We start from the raw sequence: 20,294 nt of genomic DNA, 5'->3' as shown, positions 1-20,294 counted from the left end.
TCGACTTTTTCATACAGGCATACACAATGGTTACCGGAAAACACACACACACACACACACACTGTCACACTCGCAACACAGCACTCACACTGGGCCTCGGCAGAGCCATCAACACTTGGAACTGCCCTCACACACTCACAAACGTTTTCCCGACACACACATACACAAGAAACACACACAAACACCCATGGAATTTTTCTTACAGGCGTACACAGGGGGTTCTGAAACACACTCAGACACACACACACTATCACACTCACAACACCGCACTCACACTGGGTCTCCAACACAGCCGTCAAAACTTGGAACTGCTTAAACATAATCACAAACATGGTCCTGACACACACATATACAAATAACACACACAAACACCCATCGACTTTTTCTTGCATGCATACACAATGGTTTCCTGCAAACACACACACACACACACACACACAAAAGTCACACTCACGACAGAGCACTCACATTGGATCTCCAGCAGAGCCATGAACACTTGGAATTACCTTAACATATTCACAAACGTGGTCCCGAAACACACATGCAGAAGAAACACACAAAAACACCCTACGACTTTTTCTTACAGACATGCACAATGGTATCCAGCAAAACACACACACACACACACATATACACTATCACACGCACAACACAGCACTCACACTGGGTCCCCGGCATAGCCATCAACACTTGGAACTGCCCTAACATACTCACAAACGTGGTCCCGACACACACATACACAAGAAACACACACAAACTCCCATTGACTTTTACTTACAGTCATGCACAATGGTTTCCGCAAACACACACACACACACACTATCACACTCACAACACAGCATTCACACTGGCACTTGAATCTGCCCTAACATACAAACAAACGTGGTCCCGACACACACATACACAAGAAACACACACAAACACCCATCAACATTTTGTTACAGGCAGACAGAGTGGGGTTTCCCCAAACACACACACACACACACACACACACTGTCACACTAACAGCACAGTACGCACACTGGGCCTCGGCAGAGCCATCAACACTTGGAACTGCCCTAACATACTCACAAACGTTTTCCCGACACACACATACACAAGAAACACACACAAACACCCATCGACTTTTTCTTACAGGCATACACAACGGTTTCCCGCGAACACACACACACACAGTCACACTTACAACACAGCACTCACAATGGGTATCCAGCAGAACCATCAACACTTGGAACTGCCCTAAAATATTGACAAATGTGGTCGCGACACACACATACACATGAAACTCACACAAACATCCATCGACTTATTCTTACAGGCATACACAATGTTTTCCCGCCAACACAAACACACACAGAAACACACACTGCCACACTCACAACACAGCATTCACACTGGCACTTGGAACTGCCACAACATACTCACATACGTGGTCCCGACACACACATACACAAGAAACACACACAAACACCCATCGACTTTTTCTTAGAAGCATACACTGTGGGGTTCCCCCAAACACACACACACACAGAGACACACACACACTATCACACTCACAACACAGCACTCTCACTGGGTCTCCAGCAGAGCCATCAACACTTGGAACTGCCCTAACATATTCACAAATGTGGTCCCGACACACACATACAGAAGAAACACACACAAACACCCATGGAATTTTTCTTATAGGCATACAGACTGGTTTCCTGCAAACACACACACAGACACGCACACACACTGTCACACTCACAACACACACTCACACTGGATATCCAGCAAACTCATGAACACTTGGAACTGCCCTCACACACTCACAAATGTGGATCTGAAACACAATACGCAAGAACACACAAATACACCCATCGACTTTTTCATACAGGCATACACAATGGTTACCCGAAAACACACACACACACACACACTCTCACACTCACAACACAGCACTCACTCTGTACCTCGGCAGAGACATCAACACTTGGAACTGCCCTCACACACTCACAAATGTGGATCTGAAACACAATACGCAAGAACACACAAATACACCCATCGACTTTTTCATACAGGCATACACAATGGTTACCCGAAAACACACACACACACACACTGTCACACTCGCAACACAGCACTCACACTGGGCCTCGGCAGAGCCATCAACACTTGGAACTGCCCTAACATACTCACAAACGTTTTCCCGACACACACATACACAAGAAACACACACAAACACCCATGGAATTTTTCTTACAGGCGTACACAGGGGGTTCTGAAACACACACAGACACACACACACTATCACACTCACAACACAGCACTCACACTGGGTCTCCAACACAGCCGTCAACACTTGGAACTGCTTTAACATAATCACAAACATGGTCCTGACACACACATATACAAAGAACACACACAAACACCCATCGACTTTTTCTTGCAGGCATACACAATGGTTTCCTGCAAACACACACACACACACACACACAAAAGGCACACTCACGACAGAACACTCACATTGGATCTCCAGCAGAGCCATGAACACTTGGAATTACCTTAACATATTCACAAACGTGGTCCCGAAACACACATGCAGAAGAAACACACAAAAACACCCTACGACTTTTTCTTACAGACATACACAATGGTATCCAGCAAAACACACACACACACACACACACACACATACACTATCACACGCACAACACAGCACTCACACTGGGTCCCCGGCATAGCCATCAACAGTTGGAACTGCCCTAACATACTCACAAACGTGGTCCCGACACACACATACACAAGAAACACACACAAACTCCCTTTGACTTTTACTTACAGTCATGCACAATGGTTTCCGCAAACACACACACACACACACTATCACACTCACAACACAGCATTCACACTGGCAATTGAATCTGCCCTAACATACAAACAAACGTGGTCCCGACACACACATACACAAGAAACACACACAAACACCCATCAACATTTTGTTACAGGCAGACAGAGTGGGGTTTCCCCAAACACACACACACACACACACACACACACACACTGTCACAGTAACAGCACAGTACGCACACTGGGCCTCGGCAGAGCCATCAACACTTGGAACTGCCCTAACATACTCACAAACGTTTTCCCGACACACACATACACAAGAAACACACACAAACACCCATCGACTTTTTCTTACAGGCGTACACAGGGGGTTCTGAAACACACACAGAGACACACACTATCACACTCACAACACAGCACTCACACTGGGTCTCCAACACAGCCGTCAACACTTGGAACTGCTTTAACATAATCACAAACATGGTCCTGACACACACATATACAAATAACACACACAAACACCCATCGACTTTTTCTTGCAGGCATACACAATGGTTTCCTGCAAACACACACACACACACACACACAAAAGTCACACTCACGACAGAGCACGCACATTGGACCTCCAGCAGAGCCATGAACACTTGGAATTACCTTAACATATTCACAAACGTGGTCCCGAAACACACATGCAGAAGAAACACACAAAAACACCCTACGACTTTTTCTTACAGACATACACAATGGTATCCAGCATAACACACACACACAAACACATACACTATCACACGCACAACACAGCACTCACACTGGGTCCCCGGCATAGCCATCAACAGTTGGAACTGCCCTAACATACTCACAAACGTGGTCCCGACACACACATACACAAGAAACACACACAAACTCCCATTGACTTTTACTTACAGTCATGCACAATGGTTTCCGCAAACACACACACACACACACTATCACACTCACAACACAGCATTCACACTGGCACTTGAATCTGCCCTAACATACAAACAAACGTGGTCCCGACACACACATACACAAGAAACACACACAAACACCCATCAACATTTTGTTACAGGCAGACAGAGTGGGGTTTCCCCAAACACACACACACACACACACACACACACTGTCACACTAACAGCACAGTACGCACACTGGGCCTCGGCAGAGCCATCAACACTTGGAACTGCCCTAACATACTCACAAACGTTTTCCCGACACACACATACACAAGAAACACACACAAACACCCATCGACTTTTTCTTACAGGCATACACAACGGTTTCCCGCGAACACACACACACAGAGTCACACTTACAACACAGCACTCACAATGGGTATCCAGCAGAACCATCAACACTTGGAACTGCCCTAAAATATTGACAAATGTGGTCGCGACACACACATACACATGAAACTCACACAAACATCCATCGACTTATTCTTACAGGCATACACAATGTTTTCCCGCCAACACAAACACACACAGAAACACACACTGCCACACTCACAACACAGCATTCACACTGGCACTTGGAACTGCCACAACATACTCACATACGTGGTCCCGACACACACATACACAAGAAACACACACAAACACCCATCGACTTTTTCTTAGAAGCATACACTGTGGGGTTCCCCCAAACACACACACACACACAGAGACACACACACACTATCACACTCACAACACAGCACTCTCACTGGGTCTCCAGCAGAGCCATCAACACTTGGAACTGCCCTAACATATTCACAAATGTGGTCCCGACACACACATACAGAAGAAACACACACAAACACCCATGGAATTTTTCTTATAGGCATACAGACTGGTTTCCTGCAAACACACACACAGACACGCACACACACTGTCACACTCACAACACACACTCACACTGGATATCCAGCAAACTCGTGAACACTTGGAACTGCCCTCACACACTCACAAATGTGGATCTGAAACACAATACGCAAGAACACACAAATACACCCATCGACTTTTTCATACAGGCATACACAATGGTTACCCGAAAACACACACACACACACACACACTCTCACACTCACAACACAGCACTCACTCTGTACCTCGGCAGAGACATCAACACTTGGAACTGCCCTCACACACTCACAAATGTGGATCTGAAACACAATACGCAAGAACACACAAATACACCCATTGACTTTTTCATACAGGCATACACAATGATTACCGGAAAACACACACACACACACACACACACTGTCACACTCGCAACACAGCACTCACACTGGGCCTCGGCAGAGCCATCAACACTTGGAACTGCCCTCACACACTCACAAACGTTTTCCCGACACACACATACACAAGAAACACACACAAACAGCCATGGAATATTTCTTACAGGCGTACACGGGGGGTTCTGAAACACAAACAGACACACACACACTATCACACTCACAACACCGCACTCACACTGGGTCTCCAACACAGCCGTCAACACTTGGAACTGCTTTAACATAATCACAAACATGGTCCTGACACACACATATACAAATAACACACACAAACACCCATCGACTTTTTCTTGCAGGCATACACAATGGTTTCCTGCAAACACACACACACACACACAAAAGGCACACTCACGACAGAACACTCACATTGGATCTCCAGCAGAGCCATGAACACTTGGAATTACCTTAACATATTCACAAACGTGGTCCCGAAACACACATGCAGAAGAAACACACAAAAACACCCTACGACTTTTTCTTACAGACATACACAATGGTATCCAGCAAAACACACACACACACACACACATACACTATCACACGCACAACACAGCACTCACACTGGGTCCCCGGCATAGCCATCAACAGTTGGAACTGCCCTAACATACTCACAAACGTGGTCCCGACACACACATACACAAGAAACACACACAAACTCCCATTGACTTTTACTTACAGTCATGCACAATGGTTTCCGCAAACACACACACACACACACTATCACACTCACAACACAGCATTCACACTGGCACTTGAATCTGCCCTAACATACAAACAAACGTGGTCCCGACACACACATACACAAGAAACACACACAAACACCCATCAACATTTTGTTACAGGCAGACAGAGTGGGGTTTCCCCAAACACACACACACACACACACACACACACTGTCACACTAACAGCACAGTACGCACACTGGGCCTCGGCAGAGCCATCAACACTTGGAACTGCCCTAACATACTCACAAACGTTTTCCCGACACACACATACACAAGAAACACACACAAACACCCATCGACTTTTTCTTACAGGCATACACAACGGTTTCCCGCGAACACACACACACACAGTCACACTTACAACACAGCACTCACAATGGGTATCCAGCAGAACCATCAACACTTGGAACTGCCCTAAAATATTGACAAATGTGGTCGCGACACACACATACACATGAAACTCACACACACATCCATCGACTTATTCTTACAGGCATACACAATGTTTTCCCGCCAACACAAACACACACAGAAACACACACTGCCACACTCACAACACAGCATTCACACTGGCACTTGGAACTGCCACAACATACTCACATACGTGGTCCCGACACACACATACACAAGAAACACACACAAACACCCATCGACTTTTTCTTAGAAGCATACACTGTGGGGTTCCCCCAAACACACACACACACAGAGACACACACACACTATCACACTCACAACACAGCACTCTCACTGGGTCTCCAGCAGAGCCATCAACACTTGGAACTGCCCTAACATATTCACAAATGTGGTCCCGACACACACATACAGAAGAAACACACACAAACACCCATCGAATGTTTCTTATAGGCATACAGACTGGTTTCCTGCAAACACACACACAGACACGCACACACACTGTCACACTCACAACACACACTCACACTGGATATCCAGCAAACTCATAAACACTTGGAACTGCCCTCACACACTCACAAATGTGGATCTGAAACACAATACGCAAGAACACACAAATAACCCATCGACATTTTCATACAGGCATACACAATGGTTACCCGAAAACACACACACACACACACTGTCACACTCGCAACACAGCACTCACACTGGGCCTCGGCAGAGCCATCAACACTTGGAACTGCCCTAACATACTCACAAACGTTTTCCCGACACACACATACACAAGAAACACACAGAAACACCCATTGAATTTTTCTTACAGGCGTACACAGGGGGTTCTGAAACACACACAGACACACACACACTATCACACTCACAACACAGCACTCACACTGGGTCTCCAACACAGCCGTCAACACTTGGAACTGCTTTAACATAATCACAAACATGGTCCTGACACACACATATACAAATAACACACACAAACACTCTTCGACTTTTTCTTGCAGGCATACACAATGGTTTCCTGCAAACACACACACACACACACACACAAAAGTCACACTCACGACAGAGCACTCACATTGGATCTCCAGCAGAACCATGAACACTTGGAATTACCTTAACATATTCACAAACGTGGTCCCGAAACACACATGCAGAAGAAACACAGAAAAACACCCTACGAATTTTTCTTACAGACATACACAATGGTATCCAGCAAAACACACACACACACACACACATACACTATCACACGCACAACACAGCACTCACACTGGGTCCCCGGCATAGCCATCAACAGTTGGAACTGCCCTAACATACTCACAAACGTGGTCCCGACACACACATACACAAGAAACACACACAAACTCCCATTGGCTTTTACTTACAGTCATGCACAATGGTTTCCGCAAACACACACACACACACACACTATCACACTCACAACACAGCATTCACACTGGCACTTGAATCTGCCCTAACATACAAACGTGGTCCCGACACACACATACAGAAGAAACACACACAAACACCCATCAACTTTTTGTTACAGGCAGACAGAGTGGGGTTTCCCCAAACACACACACACACACACACACACACACACACACTGTCACACTAACAGCACAGTACGCACACTGGGCCTCGGCAGAGCCATCAACACTTGGAACTGCCCTAACATACTCACAAACGTTTTCCCGACACACACATACACCAGAAACACACACAAACACCCATCGACCTTTTCTTACAGGCATACACAACGGTTTCCCGTGAACACACACACACAGTCACACTTACAACACAGCACTCACAATGGGTATCCAGCAGAACCATCAACACTTGGAACTGCCCTAAAATATTGACAAATGTGGTCGCGACACACACATACACAAGAAACACACACAAACTCCCATTGACTTTTACTTACAGTCATGCACAATGGTTTCCGCAAACACACACACACACACTATCACACTCACAACACAGCATTCACACTGGCACTTGAATCTGCCCTAACATACAAACAAACGTGGTCCCGACACACACATACACAAGAAACACACACAAACACCCATCAACATTTTGTTACAAGCAGACAGAGTGGGGTTTCCCCAAACACACACACACACACACACACACACACTGTCACACTAACAGCACAGTACGCACACTGGGCCTCGGCAGAGCCATCAACACTTGGAACTGCCCTAACATACTCACAAACGTTTTCCCGACACACACATACACAAGAAACACACACAAACACCCATCGACTTTTTCTTACAGGCTACACAACGGTTTCCCGCGAACACACACACACAGAGTCACACTTACAACACAGCATTCACAATGGGTATCCAGCAGAACCATCAACAATTGGAACTGCCCTAAAATATTGACAAATGTGGTCGCGACACACACATACACATGAAACTCACACAAACATCCATCGACTTATTCTTAGAGGCATACACAATGTTTTCCCGCCAACACAAACACACACAGAAACACACACTGCCACACTCACAACACAGCATTCACACTGGCAGTTGGAACTGCCACAACATACTCACATACGTGGCCCGACACACACATACACAAGAAACACACACAAACACCCATCGACTTTTTCTTAGAAGCATACACTGTGGGGTTCCCCCAAACACACACACACACAGAGACACACACACTATCACACTCACAACACAGCACTCTCACTGGGTCTCCAGCAGAGCCATCAACACTTGGAACTGCCCTAACATATTCACAAATGTGGTCCCGACACACACATACAGAAGAAACACACACAAACACCCATGGAATTTTTCTTATAGGCATACAGACTGGTTTCCTGCAAACACACACACAGACACGCACACACACTGTCACACTCACAACACACACTCACACTGGATATGCAGCAAACTCATGAACACTTGGAACTGCCCTCACACACTCACAAATGTGGATCTGAAACACAATACGCAAGAACACACAAATACACCCATCGACTTTTTCATACAGGCATACACAATGGTTACCCGAAAACACACACACACACACACACACACTCTCACACTCACAACACAGCACTCACTCTGTACCTCGGCAGAGACATCAACACTTGGAACTGCCCTCACACTCTCACAAATGTGGATCTGAAACACAATACGCAAGAACACACAAATACACCCATCGACTTTTTCATACAGGCATACACAATGGTTACCGGAAAACACACACACACACACACAGACACTGTCACACTCGCAACACAGCACTCACACTGGGCCTCGGCAGAGCCATCAACACTTGGAACTGCCCTAACATACTCACAAACGTTTTCCCGACACACACATACACAAGAAACACACACAAACACCCATGGAATTTTTCTTACAGGCGTACACAGGGGGTTCTGAAACACACACAGACACACACACACTATCACACTCACAACACCGCACTCACACTGGGTCTCCAACACAGCCGTCAACACTTGGAACTGCTTTAACATAATCACAAACATGGTCCTGACACACACATATACAAATAACACACACAAACACCCATCGACTTTTTCTTGCAGGCATACACAATGGTTTCCTGCAAACACACACACACACACACACACACAAAAGTCACACTCACGACAGAGAACTCACATTGGATCTCCAGCAGAGCCATGAACACTTGGAATTACCTTAACATGTTCACAAACGTGGTCCCGAAACACACATGCAGAAGAAACACACAAAAACACCCTACGACTTTTTCTTACAGACATACACAATGGTATCCAGCAAAACACACACACACACACACACATACACTATCACACGCACAACACAGCACTCACACTGGGTCCCCGGCATAGCCATCAACAGTTGGAACTGCCCTACCATACTCACAAACGTGGTCCCGACACACACATACACAAGAAACACACACAAACTCCCATTGACTTTTACTTACAGTCATGCACAATGGTTTCCGCAAACACACACACACACACACTCTCACAACACAGCATTCACACTGGCACTTGAATCTGCCCTAACATACAAACAAACGTGGTCCCGACACACACATACACAAGAAACACACACAAACACCCATCAACATTTTGTTACAGGCAGACAGAGTGGGGTTTCCCCAAACACACACACACACACACACACACACTGTCACACTAAAAGCGCAGTACGCACACTGGGCCTCGGCAGAGCCATCAACACTTGGAACTGCCCTAACATACTCACAAACGTTTTCCTGACACACACATACACAAGAAACACACACAAACACCCATTGACTTTTTCTTACAGGCATACACAACGGTTTCCCGCGAACACACACACACACAGTCACACTTACAACACAGCACTCACAATGGGTATCCAGCAGAACCATCAACACTTGGAACTGCCCTAAAATATTGACAAATGTGGTCGCAACACACACATACACATGAAACTCACACACACATCCATCGACATATTCTTACAGGCATACACAATGTTTTCCCGCCAACACAAACACACACAGAAACACACACTGCCACACTCACAACACAGCATTCACACTGGCACTTGGAACTGCCACAACATACTCACATACGTGGTCCCGACACACACATACACAAGAACCACACACAAACACCCATCGACTTTTTCTTAGAAGCATACACTGTGGGGTTCCCCCAAACACACACACACACAGAGACACACACACACTGTCACACTCACAACACAGCACTCTCACTGGGTCTCCAGCAGAGCCATCAACACTTGGAACTGCCCTAACATATTCACAAATGTGGTCCCGACACACACATACAGAAGAAACACACACAAACACCCATGGAATTTTTCTTATACGCATACAGACTGGTTTCCTGCAAACACACACACAGACACGCACACACACTGTCACACTCACAACACACACTCACACTGGATATGCAGCAAACTCATGAACACTTGGAACTGCCCTCACACACTCACAAATGTGGATCTGAAACACAATACGCAAGAACACACAAATACACCCATCGACTTTTTCATACAGGCATACACAATGGTTACCCGAAAACACACACACACACACACACACTCTCACACTCACAACACAGCACTCACTCTGTACCTCGGCAGAGACATCAACACTTGAAACTGCCCTCACACTCTCACAAATGTGGATCTGAAACACAATACGCAAGAACACACAAATACACCCATCGACTTTTTCATACAGGCATACACAATGGTTACCGGAAAACACACACACACAGACACTGTCACACTCGCAACACAGCACTCACACTGGGCCTCGGCAGAGCCATCAACACTTGGAACTGCCCTAACATACTCACAAACGTTTTCCCGACACACACATACACAAGAAACACACACAAACACCCATGGAATTTTTCTTACAGGCGTACACAGGGGGTTCTGAAACACACACAGACACACACACACTATCACACTCACAACACCGCACTCACACTGGGTCTCCAACACAGCCGTCAACACTTGGAACTGCTTTAACATAATCACAAACATGGTCCTGACACACACATATACAAATAACACACACAAACACCCATCGACTTTTTCTTGCAGGCATACACAATGGTTTCCTGCAAACACACACACACACAAACACACACAAAAGTCACACTCACGACAGAGAACTCACATTGGATCTCCAGCAGAGCCATGAACACTTGGAATTACCTTAACATGTTCACAAACGTGGTCCCGAAACACACATGCAGAAGAAACACACAAAAACACCCTACGACTTTTTCTTACAGACATACACAATGGTATCCAGCAAAACACACACACACACACACACACATACACTATCACACGCACAACACAGCACTCACACTGGGTCCCCGGCATAGCCATCAACAGTTGGAACTGCCCTAACATACTCACAAACGTGGTCCCGACACACACATACACAAGAAACACACACAAACTCCCATTGACTTTTACTTACAGTCATGCACAATGGTTTCCGCAAACACACACACACACACACTCTCACAACACAGCATTCACACTGGCACTTGAATCTGCCCTAACATACAAACAAACGTGGTCCCGACACACACATACACAAGAAACACACACAAACACCCATCAACATTTTGTTACAGGCAGACAGAGTGGGGTTTCCCCAAACACACACACACACACACACACACACACTGTCACACTAAAAGCGCAGTACGCACACTGGGCCTCGGCAGAGCCATCAACACTTGGAACTGCCCTAACATACTCACAAACGTTTTCCCGACACACACATACACAAGAAACACACACAAACACCCATTGACTTTTTCTTACAGGCATACACAACGGTTTCCCGCGAACACACACACACACAGTCACACTTACAACACAGCACTCAAAATGGGTATCCAGCAGAACCATCAACACTTGGAACTGCCCTAAAATATTGACAAATGTGGTCGCGACACACACATACACATGAAACTCACACACACATCCATCGACATATTCTTACAGGCATACACAATGTTTTCCCGCCAACACAAACACACACAGAAACACACACTGCCACACTCACAACACAGCATTCACACTGGCACTTGGAACTGCCACAACATACTCACATACGTGGTCCCGACACACACATACACAAGAACCACACACAAACACCCATCGACTTTTTCTTAGAAGCATACACTGTGGGGTTCCCCCAAACACACACACACACAGAGACACACACACACTGTCACACTCACAACACAGCACTCTCACTGGGTCTCCAGCAGAGCCATCAACACTTGGAACTGCCCTAACATATTCACAAATGTGGTCCCGACACACACATACAGAAGGAACACACACAAACACCCATGGAATTTTTCTTATACGCATACAGACTGGTTTCCTGCAAACACACACACAGACACGCACACACACTGTCACACTCACAACACACACTCACACTGGATATCCAGCAAACTCATGAACACTTGGAACTGCCCTCACACACTCACAAATGTGGATCTGAAACACAATACGCAAGAACACACAAATACACATATCGACTTTTTCATACAGGCATACACAATGGTTACCCGAAAACACACACACACACACACTCTCACACTCACAACACAGCACTCACTCTGTACCTCGGCAGAGACATCAACACTTGGAACTGACCTAACATACTCACAAACGTTTTCCCAACACAGACATACAGAAGAAACACACAAACACCCATCGACATTTTCTTACAGGCGTACACAATGGTTTCCCGCAAACACACGCGCACACACACTATCACACTCACAACACGGCACTCACAGTGCGTATCCAGCAGAGCCATCAACACTTGGAACTGCCCTCACACACTCACAAATGTGGATCTGAAACACAATACGCAAGAACACAAATACACCCATCGACTTTTTCATACAGGCATACACAATGGTTACCAGAAAACACACACACACACACACACACTGTCACACTCGCAACACAGCACTCACACTGGGCCTCGGCAGAGCCATCAACACTTGGAACTGCCCTAACATACTCACAAACGTTTTCCCGACACACACATACACAAGAAACACACACAAACAGCCATGGAATTTTTCTTACAGGCGTACACAGGGGGTTCTGAAACACACACAGACACACACACACTATCACACTCACAACACCGCACTCACACTGGGTCTCCAACACAGCCGTCAACACTTGGAACTGCTTTAACATAATCACAAACATGGTCCTGACACACACATATACAAATAACACACACAAACACCCATCGACTTTTTCTTGCAGGCATACACAATGGTTTCCTGCAAACACACACACACACACACACACACAAAAGTCACACTCACGACAGAGCACTCACATTGGATCTCCAGCAGAACCATGAACACTTGGAATTACCTTAACATATTCACAAACGTGGTCCCGAAACACACATGCAGAAGAAACACACAAAAACACCCTACGAATTTTTCTTACAGACATACACAATGGTATCCAGCAAAACACACACACACACACACACACACATACACTATCACACGCACAGCACAGCACTCACACTGGGTCCCCGGCATAGCCATCAACAGTTGGAACTGCCCTAACATACTCACAAACGTGGTCCCGACACACACATACACAAGAAACACACACAAACTCCCATTGGCTTTTACTTACAGTCATGCACAATGGTTTCCGCAAACACACACACACACACACACTATCACACTCACAACACAGCATTCACACTGGCACTTGAATCTGCCCTAACATACAAACGTGGTCCCGACACACACATACACAAGAAACACACACAAACACCCATCAACTTTTTGTTACAGGCAGACAGAGTGGGGTTTCCCCAAACACACACACACACACACACACACTGTCACACTAACAGCACAGTACGCACACTGGGCCTCGGCAGAGCCATCAACACTTGGAACTGCCCTAACATACTCACAAACGTTTTCCCGACACACACATACACCAGAAACACACACAAACACCCATCGACCTTTTCTTACAGGCATACACAACGGTTTCCCGTGAACACACACACACAGTCACACTTACAACACAGCACTCACAATGGGTATCCAGCAGAACCATCAACACTTGGAACTGCCCTAAAATATTGACAAATGTGGTCGCGACACACACATACACAAGAAACACACACAAACTCCCATTGACTTTTACTTACAGTCATGCACAATGGTTTCCGCAAACACACACACACACACTATCACACTCACAACACAGCATTCATACTGGCACTTGAATCTGCCCTAACATACAAACAAACGTGGTCCCGACACACACATACACAAGAAACACACACAAACACCCATCAACATTTTCTTACAAGCAGACAGAGTGGGGTTTCCCCAAACACACACGCACACACACACACACACACACACACTGTCACACTAACAGCACAGTACGCACACTGGGCCTCGGCAGAGCCATCAACACTTGGAACTGCCCTAACATACTCACAAACGTTTTCCCGACACACACATACACAAGAAACACACACAAACACCCATCGACTTTTTCTTACAGGCATACACAACGGTTTCCCGCGAACACACACACACAGAGTCACACTTACAACACAGCATTCACAATGGGTATCCAGCAGAACCATCAACACTTGGAACTGCCCTAAAATATTGACAAATGTGGTCGCGACACACACATACACATGAAACTCACACACACATCCATCGACATATTCTTACAGGCATACACAATGTTTTCCCGCCAACACAAACACACACAGAAACACACACTGCCACACTCACAACACAGCATTCACACTGGCACTTGGAACTGCCACAACATACTCACATACGTGGTCCCGACACACACATACACAAGAACCACACACAAACACCCATCGACTTTTTCTTAGAAGCATACACTGTGGGGTTCCCCCAAACACACACACACACAGAGACACACACACACTGTCACACTCACAACACAGCACTCTCACTGGGTCTCCAGCAGAGCCATCAACACTTGGAACTGCCCTAACATATTCACAAATGTGGTCCCGACACACACATACAGAAGAAACACACACAAACACCCATGGAATTTTTCTTATACGCATACAGACTGGTTTCCTGCAAACACACACACAGACACGCACACACACTGTCACACTCACAACACACACTCACACTGGATATGCAGCAAACTCATGAACACTTGGAACTGCCCTCACACACTCACAAATGTGGATCTGAAACACAATACGCAAGAACACACAAATACACCCATCGACTTTTTCATACAGGCATACACAATGGTTACCCGAAAACACACACACACACACACACACACTCTCACACTCACAACACAGCACTCACTCTGTACCTCGGCAGAGACATCAACACTTGGAACTGCCCTCACACTCTCACAAATGTGGATCTGAAACACAATACGCAAGAACACACAAATACACCCATCGACTTTTTCATACAGGCATATACAATGGTTACCGGAAAACACACACACACAGACACTGTCACACTCGCAACACAGCACTCACACTGGGCCTCGGCAGAGCCATCAACACTTGGAACTGCCCTAACATACTCACAAACGTTTTCCCGACACACACATACACAAGAAACACACACAAACACCCATGGAATTTTTCTTACAGGCGTACACAGGGGGTTCTGAAACACACACAGACACACACACACTATCACACTCACAACACCGCACTCACACTGGGTCTCCAACACAGCCGTCAACACTTGGAACTGCTTTAACATAATCACAAACATGGTCCTGACACACACATATACAAATAACACACACAAACACCCATCGACTTTTTCTTGCAGGCATACACAATGGTTTCCTGCAAACACACACACACACAAACACACACAAAAGTCACACTCACGACAGAGAACTCACATTGGATCTCCAGCAGAGCCATGAACACTTGGAATTACCTTAACATGTTCACAAACGTGGTCCCGAAACACACATGCAGAAGAAACACACAAAAACACCCTACGACTTTTTCTTACAGACATACACAATGGTATCCAGCAAAACACACACACACACACACACATACACTATCACACGCACAACACAGCACTCACACTGGGTCCCCGGCATAGCCATCAACAGTTGGAACTGCCCTAACATACTCACAAACGTGGTCCCGACACACACATACACAAGAAACACACACAAACTCCCATTGACTTTTACTTACAGTCATGCACAATGGTTTCCGCAAACACACACACACACACACTCTCACAACACAGCATTCACACTGGCACTTGAATCTGCCCTAACATACAAACAAACGTGGTCCCGACACACACATACACAAGAAACACACACAAACACCCATCAACATTTTGTAACAGGCAGACAGAGTGGGGTTTCCCCAAACACACACACACACACACACACACACACACTGTCACACTAACAGCACAGTACGCACACTGGGCCTCGGCAGAGCCATCAACACTTGGAACTGCCCTAACATACTCACAAACGTTTTCCCGACACACACATACACAAGAAACACACACAAACACCCATCGACTTTTTCATACAGGCATACACAACAGTTTCCCGCGAACACACACACACACAGTCACACTTACAACACAGGACTCACAATGGGTATCCAGCAGAACCATCAACACTTGGAACTGCCCTAAAATATTGACAAATGTGGTCGCGACACACACATACACATGAAACTCACACAATCATCCATCGACTTATTCTTACAGGCATACACAATGTTTTCCCGCCAACACAAACACACACAGAAACACACACTGCCACAATCACAACACAGCATTCACACTGGCACTTGGAACTGCCACAACATACTCACATACGTGGTCCCGACACACACATACACAAGAAACACACACAAACACCCATCGACTTTTTCTTAGAAGCATACACTGTGGGGTTCCCCCAAACACACACACACACAGAGACACACACACACTATCACACTCACAACACAGCACTCTCACTGGGTCTCCAGCAGAGCCATCAACACTTGGAACTGCCCTAACATATTCACAAATGTGGTCCCGACACACACATACAGAAGAAACACACACAAACACCCATGGAATTTTTCTTATAGGCATACAGACTGGTTTCCTGCAAACACACACACAGACACGCACACACACTGTCACACTCACAACACACACTCACACTGGATATCCAGCAAACTCGTGAACACTTGGAACTGCCCTCACACACTCACAAATGTGGATCTGAAACACTATACGCAAGAACACACAAATACACCCATCGACTTTTTCATACAGGCATACACAATGGTTACCCGAAAACACACACACACACACACACACACTCTCACACTCACAACACAGCACTCACTCTGTACCTCGGCAGAGACATCAACACTTGGAACTGCCCTCACACTCTCACAAATGTGGATCTGAAACACAATACGCAAGAACACACAAATACACCCATCGACTTTTTCATACAGGCATACACAATGGTTACCGGAAAACACACACACACACACACACACTGTCACACTCGCAACACAGCACTCACACTGGGCCTCGGCAGAGCCATCAACACTTGGAACTGCCCTAACATACTCACAAACGTTTTCCCGACACACACATACACAAGAAACACACACAAACACCCATGGAATTTTTCTTACAGGCGTACACAGGGGGTTCTGAAACACACACAGACACACACACACTATCACACTCACAACATAGCACTCACACTGGGTCTCCAACACAGCCGTCAACACTTGGAACTGCTTTAACATAATCACAAACATGGTCCTGACACACACATTTACAAATAACACACACAAACACCCATCGACTTTTTCTTGCATGCATACACACTGGTTTCCTGCAAACACACACACACACACACACACAAAAGTCACACTCACGACAGAGCACTCACATTGGATCTCCAGCAGAGCCATGAACACTTGGAATTACCTTAACATATTCACAAACGTGGTCCCGAAACACACATGCAGAAGAAACACACAAAAACACCCTACGACTTTTTCTTACAGACATACACAATGGTATCCAGCAAAACACACACACACACACACACATACACTATCACACGCACAACACAGCACTCACACTGGGTCCCCGGCATAGCCATCAACAGTTGGAAGTGCCCTAACATACTCACAAACGTGGTCCCGACACACACATACACAAGAAACACACACAAACTCCCATTGACTTTTACTTACAGTCATGCACAATGGTTTCCGCAAACACACACACACACTATCACACTCACAACACAGCATTCACACTGGCACTTGAATCTGCCCTAACATACAAACAAACGTGGTCCCGACACACACATACACAAGAAACACACACAAACACCCATCAACATTTTGTTACAAGCAGACAGAGTGGGGTTTCCCCAAACACACACACACACACACACACTGTCACACTAACAGCACAGTACGCACACTGGGCCTCGGCAGAGCCATCAACACTTGGAACTGCCCTAACATACTCACAAACGTTTTCCCGACACACACATACACAAGAAACACACTCAAACACCCATCGACTTTTTCTTACAGGCATACACAACGGTTTCCCGCGAACACACACACACAGAGTCACACTTACAACACAGCATTCACAATGGGTATCCAGCAGAACCATCAACACTTGGAACTGCCCTAAAATATTGACAAATGTGGTCGCGACACACACATACACATGAAACTCACACAAACATCCATCGACTTATTCTTAGAGGCATACACAATGTTTTCCCGCCAACACAAACACACACAGAAACACACACTGCCACACTCACAACACAGCATTCACACTGGCAGTTGGAACTGCCACAACATACTCACATACGTGGCCCGACACACACATACACAAGAAACACACACAAACACCCATCGACTTTTTCTTAGAAGCATACACTGTGGGGTTCCCCCAAACACACACACACACAGAGACACACACACTATCACACTCACAACACAGCACTCTCACTGGGTCTCCAGCAGAGCCATCAGCACTTGGAACTGCCCTAACATATTCACAAATGTGGTCCCGACACACACATACAGAAGAAACACACACAAACACCCATGGAATTTTTCTTATAGGCATACAGACTGGTTTCCTGCAAACACACACACAGACACGCACACACACTGTCACACTCACAACACACACTCACACTGGATATGCAGCAAACTCATGAACACTTGGAACTGCCCTCACACACTCACAAATGTGGATCTGAAACACAATACGCAAGAACACACAAATACACCCATCGACTTTTTCATACAGGCATACACAATGGTTACCCGAAAACACACACACACACACACACACTCTCACACTCACA

Source organism: Ursus arctos, chromosome Y (assembly GCF_023065955.2).
Source record: "Ursus arctos isolate Adak ecotype North America chromosome Y, UrsArc2.0, whole genome shotgun sequence".
Lineage (NCBI taxonomy): Eukaryota > Metazoa > Chordata > Mammalia > Carnivora > Ursidae > Ursus > Ursus arctos.
This window is presented reverse-complemented; position numbering follows the sequence as displayed.